This window comes from Amphiura filiformis, chromosome 5 (assembly GCF_039555335.1).
Source record: "Amphiura filiformis chromosome 5, Afil_fr2py, whole genome shotgun sequence".
NCBI classification, from domain to species: Eukaryota; Metazoa; Echinodermata; class Ophiuroidea; order Amphilepidida; family Amphiuridae; genus Amphiura; species Amphiura filiformis.
The window spans coordinates 46,181,230-46,189,721 of NC_092632.1; positions in this window are offsets into that span (position 1 = coordinate 46,181,230).

Genomic DNA, 8,492 nt, shown 5'->3' on the forward strand with positions numbered 1-8,492 from the left:
CTCATAACAGGATCATACTTAAAAATTTATGATGAATGAACAGACGTTCATTAAATATTGAAAAAAACTAAAATTACTCATGCCTAATTTGCATAATAATATCATAAATACATAATTAGCTGTAATTACCTAATTTGCATAATTAATTACTTTTTGTGTATTTTTTGTTATCAATTGAAAGAACTTTGTATACACATGTGTGCAAAAAAACCCGCACCTTTATATCATGTACGGTTTTCTATTGGCATCAATTTTGCATATTAATTAGCTGAACTTAGTCATTTTTTGAGATTTAATTTGTCTGCAGATTGGCCGAAATTGCTAAAATAGTATATTTGGTTAATTTATTATAATTATTCAATGATAGATTTTTAATTTTGTTTTCTGTAACGAAGTCAGGAAAGATATGCATTTAACATGTGATATTTAAATTAACGCTGCTTTTTCAAGCAAGCGTCCAAATATACCTTCAAAATCTTAAAATGTGCCAATTTTGTCATTACAGCCATTTGTGGCAGGATTTCATTCCATCTAGGAGCATCTTTAAATTGACACTACGTCACAATGCATTGACCGATTTCAATTCTGTTTTTTGATTTTTGATGCTTTAATAAAGCTCAATAATGTAGGAACATTAAATAACATGTTTCTGCTGCGATTATTTTTGAGGTGATATGCCTATTATTAATGATCATCTCATCCTTCACATCCTTGATCTTCATCTTTTTACATGATACAATTAAATTTAAACAATTTCCTAATATTCTCATCACATCCTTGATCTTTGAGTTTTTATACAACATCAATAACAAATAAATGATAATCTCATCCTTCACATCCTTGATCTTCATCTTTTTACAAGATACAATTCAATTTAAATAATTTCCTAATATTCCCATCACATCTTTGATCTTCGTGTCTTTTGTATGCAATATCAATGACAAATAAATGATAATCTCATCCGTCTCATCTTTGATCGTCATCTTCTTATATGACACTATTCACTTTAAACAATTTCCTAATATTCCCATCACATCCTTGATCTTCGAGTTTTTTTATGCAACATCAATGACAAATAAATGATAATCTCATCTGTCTCATCCTTGATCTTCATCTTTTTATATGACACAATTCACTTTAAACAATTTCCTTATATTCCCATCATATCTTTGGTCTTCGAGTTTTTATACAATATCAATAACAAATAAATGATAATCTCATCCTTCACATCCTTGATCTTCATCTTTTTACATGATACAATTCAATTTAAACAATTTCCTAATATTCTCATCACATCCTTGATCTTTGAGTTTTTATACAACATCAATAACAAATAAATGATAATCTCATCCTTCACATCCTTGATCTTCATCTTTTTACAAGATACAATTCAATTTAAAATAATTTCCTAATATTCCCATCACATCTTTGATCTTCGTGTCTTTTTTATGCAATATCAATGACAAATAAATGATAATCTCATCCGTCTCATCTTTGATCGTCATCTTCTTATATGACACTATTCACTTTAAACAATTTCCTAATATTCCCATCACATCCTTGATCTTCGAGTTTTTTATGCAACATCAATGACAAATAAATGATAATCTCATCTGTCTCATCCTTGATCTTCATCTTTTTATATGACACAATTCACTTTAAACAATTTCCTTATATTCCCATCATATCTTTGATCTTCGAGTTTTTATACAATATCAATAACAAATAAATGATAATCTCATCCTTCACATCCTTGATCTTCATCTTTTTACATGATACAATTCAATTTAAACAATTTCCTAATATTACCATCACATCCTTGATCTTCGAGGTTTTTATACAATATCAATAACAAATAAATGATCATCTCATCCTTCACATCCTTGATCTTCATCTTTTTACATGATACAAATATTCAATTTAAACAATTTTCTAATATTCCCATCACATCTTTGATCTTCAAGGTTTTATACAATATCAATAACAAATAAATGATAATCTCGTCCTTCACATCCTTGATCTTCATCTTTTTACATGATACAATTCAATTTAAACAATTTCCTAATATTCCCATCACATCTTTGATCTTCGAGTGTTTTTACAGCATCAATGACAAATAAATGATAATCTCATCCTTCACATCCTTGATCATCATCTTTGTATATTCCCATCGCATCCTTGAATTTTTATACAACATCAATGACAAATAAATGATAATCTCATCCGTCACATCCTTTAACATCATCTTTTTCTATGATACTGTTCACATTAACAATTTCATAATATACCCAGCAGTTTTTTACAGCATCAATGACAAATAAATGATAATCTCATTCTTCACATCCTTGATCTTCATCTTTTTACATGATACAATTCAATTTAAACAATTTCCTAATATTCCCATCACATCCTTGATCTTCGAGTCTTTTTTATGCAACATCAATGACAAATAAATGATAATCTCATCCGTCTCATCCTTGATATTCATCTTTTTATATGACACAATTCACTTTAAACAATTTCCTAATATTCCCATCACATCCTTGATCTTTGAGTTTTTATACAACATCAATAACAAATAAATGATAATCTCATCCTTCACATCCTTGATCTTCATCTTTTTACAAGATACAATTCAATTTAAAATAATTTCCTAATATTCCCATCACATCTTTGATCTTCGTGTCTTTTTTATGCAATATCAATGACAAATAAATGATAATCTCATCCGTCTCATCTTTGATCGTCATCTTCTTATATGACACTATTCACTTTAAACAATTTCCTAATATTCCCATCACATCCTTGATCTTCGAGTTTTTATGCAACATCAATGACAAATAAATGATAATCTCATCTGTCTCATCCTTGATCTTCATCTTTTATATGACACAATTCACTTTAAACAATTTCCTTATATTCCCATCATATCTTTGATCTTCGAGTTTTTATACAATATCAATAACAAATAAATGATAATCTCATCCTTCACATCCTTGATCTTCATCTTTTTACATGATACAATTCAATTTAAACAATTTCCTAATATTACCATCACATCTTTGATCTTCAAGGTTTTATACAATATCAATAACAAATAAATGATAATCTCATCCTTCACATCCTTGATCTTCATCTTTTTACATGATACAATTCAATTTAAACAATTTCCTAATATTCCCATCACATCTTTGATCTTCGAGTGTTTTTACAGCATCAATGACAAATAAATGATAATCTCATCCTTCACATCCTTGATCATCATCTTTGTATATTCCCATCGCATCCTTGAATTTTTATACAACATCAATGACAAATAAATGATAATCTCATCCGTCACATCCTTTAACATCATCTTTTTCTATGATACTGTTCACATTAACAATTTCATAATATACCCAGCAGTTTTTTACAGCATCAATGACAAATAAATGATAATCTCATCCTTCACATCCTTGATCTTCATCTTTTTACATGATACAATTCAATTTAAACAATTTCCTAATATTCCCATCACATCCTTGATCTTCGAGTCTTTTTATGCAACATCAATGACAAATAAATGATAATCTCATCCGTCTCATCCTTGATCTTCATCTTTTTATATGACACAATTCACTTTAAACAATTTCCTAATATTCCCATCACATCCTTGATCTTCGAGTCTTTTTTATGCAATATCAATAACAAATAAATGATAATCTCAGGGTCTCATCCGTCACATCCTTGAACTTCATCTTTTTATATGACACGGTTCACTTTAACAATTTCATAACATACCCAGCATCACATCCTTGATCCTCGAGTTTTTATACAACATCAATGCCAAATAAATGATAATCTCATCCGTCACATCCTTTAACTTCATCTTTTTCTATGATACGGTTCACTTTAACAATTTCATAATATACCCAGCATCACATCCTTGATCTTCGAGTCTTTTTTTTACAACATCAATGACAAATAAATGATAATCTCATCCTTCTCATCCTTGATCTTCGTCTTTTTATATGACACAATTCACTTTAAACAATTTCCTAATATTCCCATTACATCCTTGATCTTCGAGGTTTTTTACAGCATCAATGACAAATAAATGATAATCTCATCCTTCACATCCTTGATCTTCATCTTTTTACATGATACAATTCAGTTTAAACAATTTCCTAATATTCCCATCGCATCCTTGATCTTTGAATTTTTATACAACATCAATGCCAAATAAATGATAATCTCATCCGTCACATCCTTTAACTTCATCTTTTTCTATGATACGGTTCACTTTAACAATTTCATAATATACCCAGCATCACATCCTTGATCTTCGAGTTATTTTTATGCAACATCAATGACAAATAAATGATAATCTCATCCTTCTCATCCTTGATCTTCGTCTTTTTATATGACACAATTCACTTTAAACAATTTCCTAATATTCCCATCACATCCTTGATCTTCGAGTTTTTATACAATATCAATAACAAATAAATGATAATCCCGTCCTTCACATCCTTGATCTTCATCTTTTTACATGATACAATTCAATTTAAACAATTTCCTAATATTCCCATCACATCCTTGATCTTCGAGTCTTGTTTATGCAACATCAATGGCAAATAAACGATATTCTCATCCGTCACATCCTTAAACTTCATCTTTTTATATGACACAATTCACTTTAAACAATTTCCTAATATTCCCATCACATCCTTGATCTTCGAGTCTTGTTTATGCAACATCAATGACAAATCAATGATAATCTCATCTGTCACATCCTTGAACTTCATCTTTTTATATGACACAATTCACTTTAAACAATTTCCTAATATTCCCATCACATCCTTGATCTTCGAGTCTTGTTTATGCAACATCAATGACAAATCAATGATAATCTCATCTGTCACATCCTTGAACTTCATCTTTTTATATGACACGGTTCACTTTAACAATTTCATAATATACCCAGCATCACATCCTTGATCTTCGAGTTTTTATACAACATCAATGCCAAATAAATGATAATCTCATCCGTCACATCCTTTAACTTCATCTTTTTCTATACGGTTCACTTTAACAATTTCATAATATACCCAGCATCACATCCTTGATCTTCGAGTTTTTATACAACATCAATGCCAAATAAATGATAATCTCATCCGTCACATCCTTTAACTTCATCTTTTTCTATGATACGGTTCACTTTAACAATTTCATAATATACCCAGCATCACATCCTTGATCTTCGAGTCTTTTTTTTACAGCATCAATGCCAAATAAATGATAATCTCATCCGTCACATCCTTGATACTTTTTACATGATACAAGTCAATTTAAACAATTTCCTAATATTCCCAATCACATCCTTGATCTTCGAGGTTTTTTACAGCATCAATGACATAAATGATAATCTCATCCATCACATCTTTGATCTTCATCATTTTACATGATACAATTCAATTTAAACAATTTCCTAATATTCCCCCATCACATCCTTGATCTTCGAGTTTAAAAAAAAAGCATCAATGACAAATAAATGATAAATCATCCTTCACATCTTTGACCTTCATCTTTTTACATGATACAATTCAATTTAAACAATTTCCTAATATTCCCATCACATCCTTGATCTTCGTGGTTTTTTACAGCATCAATGATAATTAAATGATAATCTCATCCGTCACATCCTTGACCTTCATCTTGTTATATGACACAATTCACTTTAAACAATTTCCAAATATTCCCATCACATCCTTGATCTTCGACGTTTTTTACAGCATCAATGACAAATAAATGATAATATCATCCTTCACATCCTTCATCTGCATCTTTTTACAGGATACAATTCAATTTAAACAATTTCCTAATATTCCCATCACATCCTTGATCTTCGAGTTTTTATACAATATCAATAACAAATAAATGATCATCTTATCCTTCACATCCTTGATCTTCATCTTTTTACATGATACAATTCAATTTAAACAATTTCCTAATATTCCCATCACATCCTTGATCTTCGAGTTTTTATACAATATCAATAACAAATAAATGATAATCTCGTCCTTTACATCCTTGATCTTCATCTCTTTACATGATACAATTCAATTAAAAAAAATTCCTAATATTCCCATCACATCCTTGATCTTCGAGTTTTTTAAAAGCATCAATGACAAATAAATGATATCTCATCCTTCACATCCTTGATCTTCATCTTTTTACACGATACAATTCAATTTAAACAATTTCCTAATATTCCCTTCACATCCTTGATCTTCGAGTCTTTTTTATGCAACATTAATGACAAATAAATGATAATCTCATCCGTCTCATCCTTGATCTTCATCTTTTTATATGACACAATTCACTTTAAACAATTTCCTAATATTCCCATCACATCCTTGATCTTCGAGTTTTTATACAATATCAATAACAAATAAATGATAATCCCGTCCTTCACATCCTTCGAGTCATTTTTATGCAACATCAATGACAAATAAATGATAATTTCATCCGTCTCATCCTTGATCTTCATCTTTTTACATGATACAATTCAATTAAAACAATTTCCTAATATTCCCATCACATCCTTGATCTTCGAGGTTTTTTACAGCATCAATGACAAATAAATGATAATCTCATCCTTCACATCCTTGATCTTCATCTTTTTACATGATACAATTCAATTTAAAAACATTCCTAATATTCCCATCACATCCTTGATCTTCGAGTCTTTTTTATGCAACATCAATGACAAATAAATGATAATCTCATCGGTCTCATCCTTGATCTTCATCTTCTTATATGACACAATTCACTTTAAACAATTTCCTAATATTCCCATCACATCCTTGATCTTCGAGGTTTTTTACAGCATCAATGACAAATAAATGATAATCTCATCCTTCACATCCTTGATCTTCATCTTCTTACATGATACAATTCAATTAAAACAATTTCCTAATATTGCCATCACATCATTGATCTTCGAGTTGTTTTTTTTTTAATATCAATAACAAATAAATGATCATCCTATCCTTCACATCCTTGATCTTCATCTTTTTAAATGATACAATTTAATTTAAACAATTTCCTAATATTCCCATCACATCCTTGATCTTCGAGTCTTTTTTATGCAACATCAATGACAAATAAATGATAATCTCATCCGTCTCATCCTTGATCTTCATCTTTTTATATGACACAATTTTACTTTAAACAATTTCCTAATATTCCCATCACATCTTTGATCTTCGAATTTTTATACAATATCAATAACAAATAAATGATAATCTCGTCCTTCACATCCTTGATCTTCATCTTTTTATATGACACAATTCAATTTAAACAATTTCCTAATATTCCCATCACATCCTTGATCTTGGAGTTTTTATACAATATCAATAACAAATAAATGATCATCTCATCCTTCACATCCTTGATCGTCATCTTTTTACATGATACAATTCAATTTAAACAATTTCCTAATATTCCCATCACATCCTTGATCTTCGAGTCTTTTCTATGCAACATCAATGACAAATAAATGATAATCTCATCCGTCTCATCCTTGATCTTCATCTTTTTATATGACACAATTCACTTTAAACAATTTCCTAATATTCCCATCACAAAGTCGTACTTTTAAGATCATTGTAAAGCGCTTTGTTCATACTTATGCTAAGGCGCTATATAAATTCCGTTTATTGTATTGTATCACATCTTTGATCTTCGAGTTTTTATACAATCTTACTATAAATAGGGGAATGTTGTATCTATGTATGTATGTATGTATCTATGTATCTATCTATCTATTAAGAAGTAAAAGTATCACAGACAGCTATACAGTGCTCGATACCAATAAATGGTAGAGCTATTTTTTTTTTTTTTTTTTTTTTTTTTTTTTTTTTCTATCTATCTATGTATGCCTATAAAGGCTCCGTCAGTTTCGATCCAAATGTCGCCAAATTCATACGGGAGATCGATGAATATACGGGGACGTGTTTAAACTTTATTTGGTTGAAAACGGTCAAGAATTGCCTGCAAAAATAGTGAAAATATGGGTAAAAACGGGTTTTTGTTTGAAAAATAACTGCAGCTGGCCGGCAGCGCGTCGGCGCCTCGTGCGTAATGCGCACTACGCCAATGGGCGCGTAAACGGCGCAGAGCCACGCGACTGCGAGCCAGAGACCAGTGGACATGATATTGATAATACGGAAAGAAGGAAAAATAAAGGACAAAAAGGTACATGGACGGGTCACGGGATTATGATAACGGGTGAACACGTCCGCAGACACGCTATGAGAGGACGTAATAAATACGGGAAAAAGATGTTTGTTGTATAAACAACATGAAGCGGTACTATAAAGAAAAAGAAAATTAAAATGAGAACAAAAAAGTACGAGTAACAGGCCTAGGCCAACGGGTTAAAGTAACTAAATGAAACGGGAACGAAACAAAGAAGGAAAGAAACTAATCAGGAAATGTAAGAAAAA